The sequence below is a fragment of the Melospiza georgiana genome, chromosome 2 (assembly GCF_028018845.1).
Source record: "Melospiza georgiana isolate bMelGeo1 chromosome 2, bMelGeo1.pri, whole genome shotgun sequence".
Taxonomy (NCBI): domain Eukaryota; kingdom Metazoa; phylum Chordata; class Aves; order Passeriformes; family Passerellidae; genus Melospiza; species Melospiza georgiana.
The window spans coordinates 15,988,785-16,003,466 of NC_080431.1; the positions used below are offsets into that span (position 1 = coordinate 15,988,785).

The 14,682-nt window shown below is 38.1% G+C and overlaps 1 protein-coding gene across 4 annotated transcripts in view; it reads left to right on the forward strand.

The window, feature by feature from the left end:
• Nucleotides 1-14,682, forward strand: part of MYO16 (myosin XVI) — a 363,429-nt gene that overhangs the window by 317,552 nt on the left and 31,195 nt on the right. The window lies entirely within an intron of this gene.

Genomic DNA, 14,682 nt, shown 5'->3' on the forward strand with positions numbered 1-14,682 from the left:
AGCTATGAACTGAGATTTCATCAGTTCTCAACCTCAAGAGAATTTTTTTTTCTTATGCTAAGTGTTCAAATTGATGAAATTGGTAAAGGAGTTATTACAGTAGTTTGCTTACTTTGACAAAATTAATAATATTCACTGTCTATAAATATATGTATAATGTTTTCTGTGGGTTTTTTGATGGTTTTGTCGTTGATTTTGGTTGTTTGGTTGGTTTTTTAAGTTAGGAGTGTTGTTTTATCATAAAGCTTGTACATTTTTATCTGCTGGGAAGTAACTATTAAAGTTAGTTCTTTGGATGTATCTTCTCAAGTCTGTCTCAATGTACCTGGTGAGAAAGTGTTGTAAACCACTCCAACCAGGTAAAAAAAAAAACCAAAAAAAACCTTTACCTTAAAATAAAAGTTGCTTTGGAATGGAAGATTTTTGCAAGTGCAATGATCAACTAAACGTGACCAAGATAGAGTTCAGCTTGGGTCTCATGTGGGTTGAAGCTAGTGCATTAACAGAGGATACCATAAAAAACCTCTAAATTTACCTTTCACATGGAAAATGTACTTCTAAATATTTCATCAAGGGAGCAGTAAGTATGAAAGATCAAAGTTCAAGAAAGATATACGATAAAAAACCTGAATCAATATTTTATGAGCAAGGAAGCTACTGTATACTAAGTGCAGTTCCAGGATAAGTAGATGGATTGAAAGTAGCTGAGAAATACGAGTGAACATATGTGTGTGTTTTTACAATTTGCCTTTTTTCACATACTTCAAGTGTTCATCTATTTTCTAGGGTAACAGCTGGCAAAAATTTATTTAACCTTTCATGCAAAGTAGTAAGATGGCAGTCATCAGAGATGACTCCCTACAAGTTGTGTAAAACTAGAAGTTGTCATGTGCTACTTCTGATATTTTTGCCACCTGTTGCCTAATGCATATTAAGTTCCTAGAAGAATCCTCCTTTTGTTTTTATAATTTTTAGTATTTTATTTATTGGCAATTATATGGTGAAGAAAAACCAAAATAAAATTTCATGACAGTTGAAGACATGGCCTAGAACAGCACTCTATCGTGTGCAGTTTCCTTCATTTTCAGAAGTTATAACCCATTGACAATCTTAACTAAAAAACTTAAAACTAGAAAGTAAAATTGTGGGCCATTTTGAAGTCAGGAAGAGTTACTTCTGGGAATCAGGGAGTTTCTGTATGGGATCATCAGCCTTGGAGATGAAAGCCTCCTTGGCAATATAAAAGCAATGCAGACAGGTCCCCAGCATGCCTCCCTCTCGCCTGGAGAATAATTCCAAGGCTTGAGAACACTTATGTCCTTTTGGCTCCTGACCTCTTTGTGAGAAAATCTCATCCAGAATTGCAGTAGAACACATTTGTGGTTTTCTGATGTGCTGAACAGTTATTGTGAACTGAACTGAGAGCATTGTCTTTCACAAGGGCAACAAAAAAAAAAAAAATCAAATGGCAACAACTTTCTTTTCTTGGTGGTTGAACCTGTCCTTTTTTTAAAATACATCACTAGCCCCTGCTGGTTCAAACAGTGATCCAGATCATATAGTATTCAATTTCATGAAAAATACTTCCCATGTAACAAGAGAAGTTTTTTGCTCTGCAAAGCGGTAACAGGTGAGAACCTAGGTAAGGTGATTTCTCTAAGGTTGGGAAGAGTTGTCATTGAAACTGCAGTTGTATTGTTACACAGGGATTTGTTTTTACACCATATAAAATGAGACTTGAGAGCAGATAAGTGATAATACACAGACACATAAGTCTTTTTTGTTCTCTGTGATTTCTGGAAGTGAAAATTTTAGTCTGCAAGACAGACTGAAACTGAATGGTCATCTGCAGAGCCCTTGCTCTGTCAAATAGACAAGGCCTTAGATTTGATACCGAATTCAATCCTTTAATCACAAAACAGCACTCCTTAGCAGGATATCCAAATATTTTTGACTATTCAACATGTAAGACATTCTTTATAAAAGGAAGAGACAATTACATGTTTAAGCATTTCATATTAAATATTCATGAGCAAGGACAGAATTTTCTGTTCATCAGTGTTGAGGAATGATACTCAGATTTTGCTAGGTCGTGATGTTATTTCTCTTAATTGGTATAGTTGATATTAAATTATTCCATGCAAAGGGGAATCATTTCACCTTCAGAACAAAAGGTAGAACAAATCCTAACCAATCACCCATGCTTAGATTGGCAGAGTATTCATGTGGATTTTGAAGGGGAAGTATGCTCCTTCCAAGGAAGTGTGATTTTACCTTACCTTTATTTTAATTCACTAAAAGTGAATTTTTTACCTTTAGTCCATTGAGATGAAGGCACAATGTTTCCTATTTTTCCCACTTGTTGAGAAAAAATTGACATAAACAACTTCTATGTCTGAGAAAAAGAAAATACACAAGTTTGCAACCCCACATCTAGGTGCTTAAGAAGAAAAATTACGAAGATATTTCCTTTATATATGTCCCCAATGTATAGGCATCAAGTTTTGTAAAATAATGTTAGTGTTTCAGTACAAGTAAGTATGTATATTCAAATCTACCCATTCTTCAGTGACCTATTCCTTTCCAAATGGTTTGGTAAAAACAGCAAAGGTGTGGAAACTTTAGATTATTAACAATTTATTGTTACCAATACTGTTATCATTTTCCGGAATCCTTGATATCTGTTCATTATGTGACCCCTTTCTTCATTTACTTCCTAAGTGACGTATTTTCAATATTATTTGTGAAGCAGGTAGCTTCACATATCAGTGTCTTATCCCACATTCTCCAGTTTAAGCATTGAAAGTCACAGGAAGATAGTTACAACTGACAAATAATACAAATACTTAGATGTACCTTGGGACTAAAGCTTGCCAAATACCCTGTATTGAGATTGACTCAAACTTGGAGAAAAACAAAATGTAATGTATATGTATGAAAATTACTGTCCTGTCAAAGGCAGGTGTTCCTTTGATATCTAGTAAATAATTTTCCCTTATCATCAGGTAGAGCAGGCTATGGCACAGCTAACATCTCAACTGTGGATTGCAAATTAAATCCCTACTTGCGCTTTTGTGATGAAATCCCAGGCCTTTTTTCTCTAAGCAACTCAGCTTTTTGTCTTAAGCAACTTAATAAAGATAATAATCATATCTCCATCTCCTTCCTATTTCTACAACAAAATACATATACTTTCTTTTTGACAAAAGCAAAAAACTTACAAAGCATGAGTAATACAAAAAGCTGTGCTTTCAACTTTTTATCTTTTACCTGTAGATGCTGGAGGAATGAGTGTATAAGGCATCAAACTTCTATATCTTTAAAGTAAAATTCTCAATTCATTAAAACTTAGTCAATTAAGCTTCAGCACACTTCTCAGAACGAGATTAATATATTTTACATAATTGCCTTAATTAATAGGGAATGAGGGTGACTTTCTGTGACTAATTTTCAGATCAGATCTCTAAACACAGGAGAGTCATCAACCTCTGATAGAATATGTGGAGTTGGAAGGGACCTGTCAGGCTCATCAAGTCTGATTCCATGCCCTGTGCAGGACACCCCAAGAATCACACCATGTGCCTGGGGCTGTTCTCCAAACACTCAAAGTGAAAACAGGCTTGGTGCTGTGATCACTTCCCTGGGGAGCCTGTTCCGGTGCCCAACCCTGGGTGAGAGAGCTTTTCCTGATACACAATCCCCTCCCTTGCCCAGCTGGCCATGCTGTCCCTGATGCCCCCAGACAGGGATGTCCCTCCTGGCTGTCAGGGCACTGCTGGCTCATGTTCAGCTTGCCAATGGCCAGGAACCACAGGTCCCTTTCTGTGGCACTGCTCTGCAGCTTCTTGTTCCCCAGTCTGTCTGCACATCCAGTGTTGCTCCATCCCAGGTGCAGAATATAACACTTGTTAAACTTCATAGAATTGTTGATTGTCCATCTCTCTGCAGGGCCTCTGTGCCCTCAAAGGAGTCAACAGCTCTTGCCAGTTTAGTGTCAGTGGCAAATATACGTTTTCACTACAGACTACTTGCAACTCTCAATCTGAATCTCTTGCTGTAGGTGCAAAGTGGGAGGAAGCGCTGCTAGTAAGAGTTCAATGCAACTCATTACAAAAACGCCCTTTCTTGGCTAGCCACAGATGCCCTATACAGAGAATTGCACAGGAGCACGCAGAACTGCTGGCAATACAGTTGCCATTCAGCCCATGCTAGGTGATTTTCCAAGGAAATAATTGTGGTTTCTATTATTGCAGCAGAAAAAGGTTAGAAGAGTCTAGAGAAAGTACACTTGATTCCTATTTTCAGAATATCTATATAGCCTGTAAAAATACCACCTTAATCGACAGTCTTCTCCTGATCTAGATGTCTGCCATTATCTGGATAATGTATCACAGAAAAGACCTGTTGTTTCTGGATAAACACAATGTCCCAAGAATAATTTTCCATTTCAGAATATCTGAAAACTGGTATATTTTGCTGCTGAAGACTGTTCTGGGTTTCTGTTCTGAGGTTTTTTTCACCAAAGCATTTAAATTTCTGGTTGACTTCATTGTTTGCTGTTACAGCCTAAAACCACATAATATGGAATTTGATTTGGTTATCTGTTCCAACATGTGAAAGAGGCTTTGTGTGTGATTACCATAAATAATTTTAATCCAAAGATTATTAGAAGAACAAATTAAGTCTAAATTTCAAGTGGAAAAAAAAAGGGTATTATCATAAAAATTCATATTTATTTTGCATTTTAAGTACTTGTATTGATCACAGAGGAAAATATCACTGCACTTTTTGATTTCCAATGACCTTACACTGTATCTATTTATGGCTACTAGAAAGGGATCCTAGAGTAGGCAGCACCTTGGTCAGACCTACTGTAGACTCTCTCATATTGACACCAAGTCACTGCTGAAGAGGAGGGGCACTGAGGAAAAGTAATTGCACTGACTTTTCTCTTCCTTTTATATTGTCCATTTCTGAGAACTGCAGGCATTTCTTTTAAATTAGTTACTCTATTTTGGATCCTCTCCATTGAGCTGGCTTAGCTTTGTGTCCTCTCCATCCTGTCTGATACTTGAGTACAATAACTACACCATACTGGTTCATATTAGTGCATTTCAGACCCAAAGTTTTTAATAATATCCCACTTTTAATTGTGACTTGGATAAATCAGGTAGACATTTACAGGATTTTTCTTTTCATAGCAATGTCTTTTCTTCAACATCTTTTCTTTAACACCTTAAGAATTTTATTTGTAATTCACAATGCAGAATCACAAATTAGTTTGTTAAGGAACCACTACATCATTAATTGTAAACCAATTGTGATAAATTGGCCATATCTAAGAGAAAAAAAAATTATTTGTACCACATTTATGTTCCTGACACCAAAGAAGAATTTGGATTTATGGCAGTAAATGTCATGTCACTTCATTTTACAGGAATTCCAGCATTAGAAACATAATGAAGAATTAAATATGGACATACATTTTAGTGAAGGTCTCTAATTAAATTCTCAGCTTGAGTGAGAAATCTCTTCAGATGTTTTTAACTTCTTTACATCCATCTCAGCATTAAATTGTCTTTGGTGAAGAACCTCAGTAGAGAACAATAATTCCATTTCACAGAAAATGTCAAGATTGTGACATTTATATTTGTTTTAGGCTTAAATGAAAATCAAGCTTTCCAAAATTCTGTGCAGAAGTAAATATTCTTTCATGTCCAGGCTTCCAAAAATGTTTGTAAAGTACTGAAACAGTCTGCCTCAAAGATGGCAAAAATGCTTCTTACTGAAGTAAAGTAAAATGCTTCTTACTGCAAATGTTAGCAGCTAAATGTGTTGACCTTTTTCTAGACCTAGATAAGTTCAATAGTAGTCATTTCAAGGGTTGGCATTTAGGGGAATGACTGTATTGTAAACAAGCCAAGCTACTTCCAAACTCCTTGGCTCAGGTACCCAAGAGCTGTGCAAACTCCAGCCCCTCAGGATGACCCAGAGTCATTGGCAGGACCCATGCAGCTCATCATGAAACTCTGCAGCTCTACAGACCTGGATGTGTGGAACGAGTTCTAGTTCCAGCACTGGAATTTTGTGGCGCTGGATGGAGAAGCAAGAGAAGACAATTTGAAAGAGACTCATAAAAAGACTTGATCGTAAATGTGAGGGTACCCTGACTCTCATGCTGTCTCCACACTGCTACACTCTGATGTGAGAGAGTAGTCGAGTGCTTTGAAGTGGAGTACTGGAGGCAGGAGTAGCATTTAAAGCAGTAAGGGACATCTGCCTTCCTCCTGGCACCATTAGTGAAAATGTAGAAACCTTAAATTCAGGGCTCTTTTGGCTTGAGCTTTCATTCTCATTAAAAATGAAAGGCATGAAAATTAGTTTTTTTCACGCCTTTGTATGGTGAAAATTTTAAAACAAAAAAACATATTAAATTAGGCCTGAAGTTTTACATTTCATTATTTCTCTTAGCTCTTTCCTTAGGGGCTGGTTGCAGAACAATTCTGACTTAGGTGTATTTAGTGACAGTTTTTAGCCACTGATTATCTGTATTTGTGCACGGTATGGATGTTTATCACAATGCATCTGCAATAGCCATATGTTCTTGCTTTGAGGTTAGTGACAGTGTCATTGACCATCACTCTATCCTTTCAAAATGAACTTAAAAACAAACTAAATAGATATCTAAATTCATTTATTATTCTTAGAAGCTCACTTGGAAAGCAAAATATGAATGTTTTCTGAGAAGTTTTCCAGAACAGCTATCCCTATTTGGTGGGCAGGATTATGGTACAGGTGAACCAAAAATATTCCTTGGATTGCTCCTCAGGAGCAGCTCAAACAATTTATCTGCTCAGTCCAGTGCAATCACTTATGCCAAGACTTCTGAGTTGCAGTCACTGCCGGAGCTGGTATGAGAAATCCTGTAAATATATGAGAAAAATGAGAAAAATATCTGTAGAAGCATTCTGGGAGCAGTAAATAGAACTGATGTGATGCTTCTGGGAGTATCAAACCCCTGTTTGTTTGTTTGTTTGTTTTGTTTTGTTTTGTTTTTGTGGTTTTGTAGGTTTATTTTTACAATATTTGAAACTATGTTTGAGGGGGAGGAAGGTTGAGACAGTGTCTCATCACATAGATTCTTTCAACAGCAGCTAAAGCCCAGCAGTAAAGGCTGTTCTACAACTGAGATACCACACAGAGACTTAAACAGACTTAAATGTTCAAGAAGAACTGCTGTATCCACACAAACTTGAAGACAACGGTTTAAAAAAGGGAAGCTGTGTTTCTTAGCAAATTGCCTCTGCCTTTTCCAGCACACCAGCAGGTTTTAAATGCGCAAATACAAAAAGTAGACTCTGGTCAGCCAATCAACACACCTAGTAGTAAATAAAGCTATTAACAGAGTAAAGTCAACTACTTCTTTTCCATATTAGACTTGAAAACATGGGGAACATGGGGACATGGGGGGAACAAATGTTTCTTCTCAGGCAGAATATTGTCCCAAGCAGTGGGACAAGGACTGTCCTTCTTCCCGCCCTGTGTGGTTTGTTATGGATCTCAGAATGGCCTTCAGAGATCACTTCCTAGAGAAGATGTGATGAATGAAGTCCCCAGTCTCTGAAACATGTGCACTGTCTGGAGTCCAACACACTTGCTGCACTGAAAATGTGTTCCAAGTTCTTGCTCAGATACTACCAGGCAGGAGAGATGGCAGCCTATCCAGATATTCTTCATCCTTTACCACTGTAGGAGAAGGCTTTTTTCTCCATTTCAGAATGGTATTCTTAGTCTCATGCTGGGGAAAAAAAAATAATAATTCAAACAAGCCAGAGTCCTTCAGACAGGGAAAAAAAAGTCTGAATGTTATCCCTCCCACACCAGCTCTGAGAGTTTACCTGATCCAGGGATGTCCCTGATATTGCTTCTAGGAAAGAGGGAAGGGTTTGTAGCTTGTAATGATTGACACTGAAATAAATGTAAAATAAGAGCACTGTCTTTCTATCAGCACAAATCCATCAGAGAAGAAAGCAGAAGAAACCTTCTTGTTCTTGTTCTCTTCTTTCCAGAGCTGTGATTTACAAAATTATAATTGAGCTGATGGCTCTTAAGGTCTGAACCAGACCTAGGAATTCCGCAGCTGGTTCTGCAACCTCCTTCTTACTACCAGCCTCTTCCTCTGAAATTTGGCTTGCTGGTATCACACTAACACAAAATTCTTCAGAGGAGCTTTTTCCTCAAGCAGAGTGAGTTTTGTCTCTTGATATTTTCCATGGCCTGTGTCTCCTCTCTTTGCTCCCAGTGTTTACACAAAGCTTCCACAAATGCAGCTTCCCTGACAAAATAAGTGGCCTGTTTCTGTATTTACCTGCTCCATGGTAAATACCATGTGTATGTGGCTTCTGGAATAACACCATCTGATAGCTCCCCTTACACAGCTCAGAGAGAAAGGGTGCTGGAAGTGACAGTACAAATTCACTGCTGCCCTCCTAGGAGCATCACTGGTGGGGGGAGAATCCTAGGCAATTGCTGCTGTATGGGTAGGCTTTGTGAGGTGAACTAAACCAAGGAATAATTATTGCCTCTGATGGCAGTGGCAGCCAGCAGCACAGCTAAAAGGGTGAGACAGGCAGCACATGCTAATAGGCTGGGGGAATCCTGTCTTGACAGTTTTCAGCCTGCTCCATTTCTTTCAGCAAATAAGATGCAGCTGTTTGCCTCCGGCTCTCAGCAGACAAAGTAAACAGTGATGTTACAGAGGGTCACGGTGGGATTCTGTGTGAGTAAACTGAATTACTCTGAGGCAATATGCATTTATCCAGCAAAAGGACACCCCAGACAACCTGTGCTGACGGTAGCTAGCAAATGCCACAGACAAAGAATGTCTCAACAGTAAGTCAGAGCAAAACAGGAAACACCAAGTGTAGCTGAAAAGGTACAAGAAAACACAGGGGTAAACATTTGACTCAAAATCAAATGGCCTGTTCTTATTTAAATTTCTCCCTTTCCTTCATCAAATAATATCTGCAAATTTTCTGAAATCACCATATTTTATTTTTTCCCCTCACTTCACAACATCTGCTTGTAAATGTAAAAAAAATATCCAGGGTCAGCCATTAGGATTCAGTGTATTCCTAACTTTCCCAGGAAAGAGTGTGAGCACAGATTAGAAATCCCTTCTGTCTGCAAAGTCTTGACTTTCAGATGCTGGTTAATAGGATCCATCAGTTCTCTCTTATTAACATGTTTAACAACAAGCTGCTTGATTTGAAATTTGCATTTTGCTGGATACCAGCTGTAAGTTTTAAGGAAATCGAGCTATTTAGCTTTTACATTCCATGGTAGCACAGGTACAAAAAGCTTCTCCTCCTGTACTACATGAATTTATCTCCTAGAATTTATGCATTTTCCTGTTTTCATAGTTGCTGATATGGAGTGTATAACTGTGGATCTTGATACCTAAAACTGTGTATTGATAATTAGTTATAGAAAGTCATGTTTTCCATGAATGAGGAAATAATGTTTGATTTTATATTGAGATTGTTTCAGCTTTAGGACTGAGATATGTCCTGCCTAGCTTGTGAGTGTGAATTTCCTGAGCAGGAAACTTATCATTATTTCTCTGGAAAAAAAATGTGTGCCTTGAAATAATGGTCATGTCAAATCCTACTGAGAGGAATGTATGGCTTCATTTATACCAGAGCAGAACAGGGAGAATCTGCTCTCCCTGTACAGTCACAATGAAACCTTTAAATGTGGCTTCAGTAGAAGCTGTGCAACAGTTCAGTGCTCCACCAGCTCCGTATGATTTTGAGGCAGTTTTTCTTCCATATTTTTCCCTTTTTTTTCTGAGATAGATTAATACTGACCACTGATTTTTGGTTGTGGTAACCAGTGCTGTCAAAGTGAAGGGCTGTATCTGTTTTACTGAGTGAGCCAATGCCAGGGAATGTCCCTGGAATGGCACAGCCGAAGTGCAGAGCAATCCCCAGCCTTTCTTGGGATCTGACAGGCTGGCTCCCTTCCAGACAGATCTGGGAGTGGTTCAGGGAAAGACACAGCTCCAGGGACTATTCCCAGTAGATGATTTGGATTCCTCTCTGCCGTGGAGAGCAAGGCAAGGGTAGTAGTACTGATATGGATCTCTTACCATTTGCCTCAGGGCCAGAGAACGGTTGTGATCACATTTGAATAACCAGGGTAGACAAAGCAAGCAGTGCTGCACAAAGCATCCAAGGTAAGCATGAATGGGATCCAAAACCTGCTGAAAGCAGTCAAGCCTTCTGTTATTAATGAGCTCTCAGTTAGACTGTAAATGAGCACTAAATGTTAAATGGAGAAGTATTTGAAAAAGAACATATGGGGACAAATGTATCCATATACATTATGGATATACCTACATTTAAAGAAAGGAGAGCAAAATAAGGGATTTGACAGAAAAGAAAAATGCAACCCTCTCAGGTGAGTTACTGCTGGGCCTTTAATAACATACTGGTTTTCATATCTTGCTGTACAATGAGTCTGTGATGATTCCACCTAAATTCTGATATTAGTCATCAAAGTATATTTTGTCTTTATAAAATAGGCTAAGTATATGATTTCCTTAGAAAATTAATAGTCTCTCAAAATATTTCGGTTTTGTACTTTAATCCATCATATGAATAGAGCTAATACTGATTCATTTTCTAATGTGGTGATAAGTTATTAGTTCAGGCTAAATACTACTTATGAAATAACTATGATGCTTAGGGTCATACATTTTTTGATTGAGAAAAAAGAGTTTTATAATAGGATATTTGGAAATCATAGCTCAATCAAGACTTTAAGTCAATCTTTTGACAAAAAAGTTTTAGCATGTAGACTTTCAGTGTATTGGTTTCTTTTAAAAGTGAGACAGTGACTAAAAAATGGGGGGAAGCAAATACATTAATTTCCATCATTGCCATACTCTGAATTTTTTTTTTTACAAAATAAGTGCAATTCTGTCCATCCTGTGCCTTATGATTTTATCTTGAGTTTTATACTCAGTCTCTTCCAAGACCACTAATAATGAGCAACTGTGGTTTCATGAGCTGCCTCTTTTGCATACTGTTTCTCTTGCACTTTTCAAGTAATGCTGATGTGATTAATTGTGGATTTTTTGGAATATGGAGCTTGCTTTTAGTCCATACATCCTCATTAGCTGCAAGATAAGTCAGAGTGGGACTTTACTGAGTCAGAGATACCTTTTTGGCAAAGTCAGTTTACTGAAATAATAATCCAAACAGTGTTCACTTTTGCAGACTCTAGATTTTTCACTTTAAGCTTGTATTCCTCTTATAATCATGAACTTCCACTGTGCTCTATAGCTGATATGTCTTTGTAGCTAGTCTCTTGCAAGTAGGCATGGATGTCTCTACAAATAGCATTTATTAGCAGCTGAAAACTGTTAAAGATGTCATTACTTAAAAAAAAAAATGAAACCTGGTAAGTAATCCATCCATCTAGTGAGAACAGCAGAGCACAAGTCTGAAAAAAAAAGATTTGTCATGTTGGTGAATGTGTTAAAATGTAGGAACCATAAGGGTTTTTTTCTGTGTCTTAAAATATTTCTGATAGTTTTAGAATGTTGATAAGGGATGAGAGAGCACTGCATACTTGTACCTGCAGTGTTTGATGGCAGCAGGAGCACATCGGCATCCATGTGGAGAAAAGTCCAAACTTCTTTGTTAAGTGACTAAGAAAACATGAGGGGAAAGTGCTTTTCAGACCAATACTTGACAGATAAAATAGGAATCAGTAGGAATTTTAAATAGAAATATTATGATAAAATGTCAGGGTACACCTTTGTTATGCTCAGGGACATTTTGAATAGTATGGAGGCGGGACAGAGAGGGATACCTCAGCACAGAAGATAAAGTCAGGATCTTCTGGCACATTTAATGAAAAAGCAAATGCAAAGTGCTGCACCTTGAAAAGTACAATGACATAGGGATTGGGGGAAGCAGCCCTGGGAAAAGGGTGCTGGGGGCCCTGGGAGCTGGACAGGAGCTGGCAGTGAGCCTTGGCAGCAGAGGCAGCCAGCTGCATCCAGGGCTGTGTCAGTCATTCCTCCATTGTTAGACTATACCCGGTTGTGCCTCTCACTGCAGAAAGATGCTGAGAACCTGGAGCAAGTTTACTCCAGCATCACAGAATCACAGAATCATAGAATTGTTAGGGTTGGAATTGACCTTTGGACATCACCCAGTCCAACCCCATGGCAAAGCAGGGTCACTACAACGGGAGCATGTCCAGATGGGTTTTTAGTGTCTCCAGAGATGGAGACTCCACAGGACCCCTGGGCAGCCTGTTCAGTGCTCTGCCATTCTCAATGTAGAGTCCTTCCTCAGAAGGTGGAAGGTGAAATTTCCTGTGTTTTAGTTTATAGCTACTGCTCCTTGTCACTGAGCTCCACCAGAAAGATCCTGGCATCCACTTGACATCCACCACTGAGATATTTATTTATATGTATTGATGAGATCCCCTCCCAGCCTTCTCCAGACTACAGAGGCCCAGCTCCTGCATTGTGTTCTCATAAGAGAAATGCTCCAAACTCCTCATCATCTTTGTGGCCCTGCACTGACCCTCTCCAGTAGCTTGTCTGTCTTGTGCTGAGGAGCCCAGAACTGGACACAGTGCGTGTTCAGGGCTGGAGCGTGTCCTGTGAGCAGAGGCTGGGCCAGGGGGAGCTTGTCCAGGGGGGCAGAGCTGATTTCAGGGGCGCTCTCCTGACCTCTGGTTGAAGTTTGCTGTACACAGTTAAACTTGTTCTGAAGTCTCACATGAATCTCCTCCAGTGAGGAGCTGAAGATGCCTATATACAGGAAATTAGTTCAAGTACCTTTATATAACCCAGATTGTTTTGAAATAAAATATAGGGTTCTTTCCCACCCCCCAAGATCATCTAAATAAGGGACTATGAAATATATTTTCTCTATATAGTTTTCTGTTCAGAAACTAACGGGGTGCATTTCTTACCATGATTGAATATAGCAAATGGGATAACAAATTTCTGTCTAGATATTTGTCCCCAAAGATATGCTGCATATATTCCACTTCTTATTTCTGCCAATTTATTATGATATTCTAGCTTCGTAGTAGCTATCCACAGTTCTTTGTAGTATTTCCTTTTACAGATACAAAGAGGAAAAGATTTTTTTTTCCAAGAGCCCTTTGTGAATGCCCTGAAAAGATATCAATGCATCTATGAAACAAAAGGCTTCTGCAAAAACCAATGCAAGAAAAATTCTTTCTACTTGTTCATTCTCAAATGAATTACACATGTCAGGCAAATCAATAAATCTTTCGAATATCAAGAAAAATAAAGATCCCAGCCACTTCCCCAAGAAGCTTTATGTAAAAAGTGGCACAATAATTATGTAGGTGGATTATGATCTATAGGCAAGTGCACTGACTAGTAACATGTAAAAGTGACATTTCCTTTTCAGACAAATTTAAAATGAGCTGCAGATACATTTTGCAGTCAACTTGCTTGTACAAAAGCTAAATCAGGCATGCTCTTATAATTGTACCGTATGCATTTTCCATCTCAGACTTTCCATCTCAGCCTCTCCCAAGTCAGTTACTGTGGGTGGAGCTGGCCTAATTTTTGCAATACAAAGCACATTTGCCTGAAGATCCATTTAATGAAATGTTTTATTTTATGTTTCAGTGTCACGGAAATAATCCAATCAGATCTCACGAAAAATAATGATCAAGGAAAGAGGGCAAGAGAGGAAGGGACAAAAATCAAACTAACATGGAAATCTTTTATCTGACAGTTTGAAAATTAACTTTTTGACTTTTTAAGACAGATTTCCTTTAGACAAGGAAATATTAAGAACAATTCAGTGTTAGATAACTAAAAGCTAAACAAAAATAGGAAATACCTTTTCAATTAAATTAAGTATTTTGAGGGAACCAGAATGGATTTAAAGCTTCCATTTCATTAATTAAGTTTTTAATGTTGGGGCTTCCCAGTCAGTTGGATTTTTTTTTTTTTTTTATTTCAGGCATAGAAATGAAAAATTGACAGAACAGTTAACATTGGGCTGTAAAATCTTCAGGTTAAGCGTCTCTTTCCTGGTGAAAAAAAAATCCTTTTCCTTCCCCTTGAAAAATTTTCATGTGCTTGAGATTTATAAGAATATATCATATGTTTGGGAGAGCTGAGGATGTTTTTGGAAGTATGGAAGAATGCTCAAATGTTGGTTTTAATTGCTAGCCTTTTGACCTCTCTTGATTCTTGCTATAATTATGACAACCAAAATCAAGGAATAACTCTCTCAGAGTTGTCACAGAAAGAATATTTTTATTTTAGAGTGTTACAGGAGGACCTTTGCACCAGGGTCACCATAACACATCGGCCCTGCAGCAAAGGCCAGGCCTCAGAGGGAGCAGAAATAGTTTGGAAGACTGAAATGGAGAAAGCACCAAATTCAGTTTTGTCTTATACAAATCAAACCCGACTGTGGCGAGGAAAGAATATATATATATCTTCAACACACACAAAACCCCCCAAAAATGCAAAAGAAAAACAAACAAACAGAAAACCCACCAATCAAAAACAAACTAAAAACAAACAAACAACCAAAAAAAACATGGAAAAGAGAGATAAATCCTTAAGAAAATGCATAACCTTGCCAGTGCAGCATTTCATCA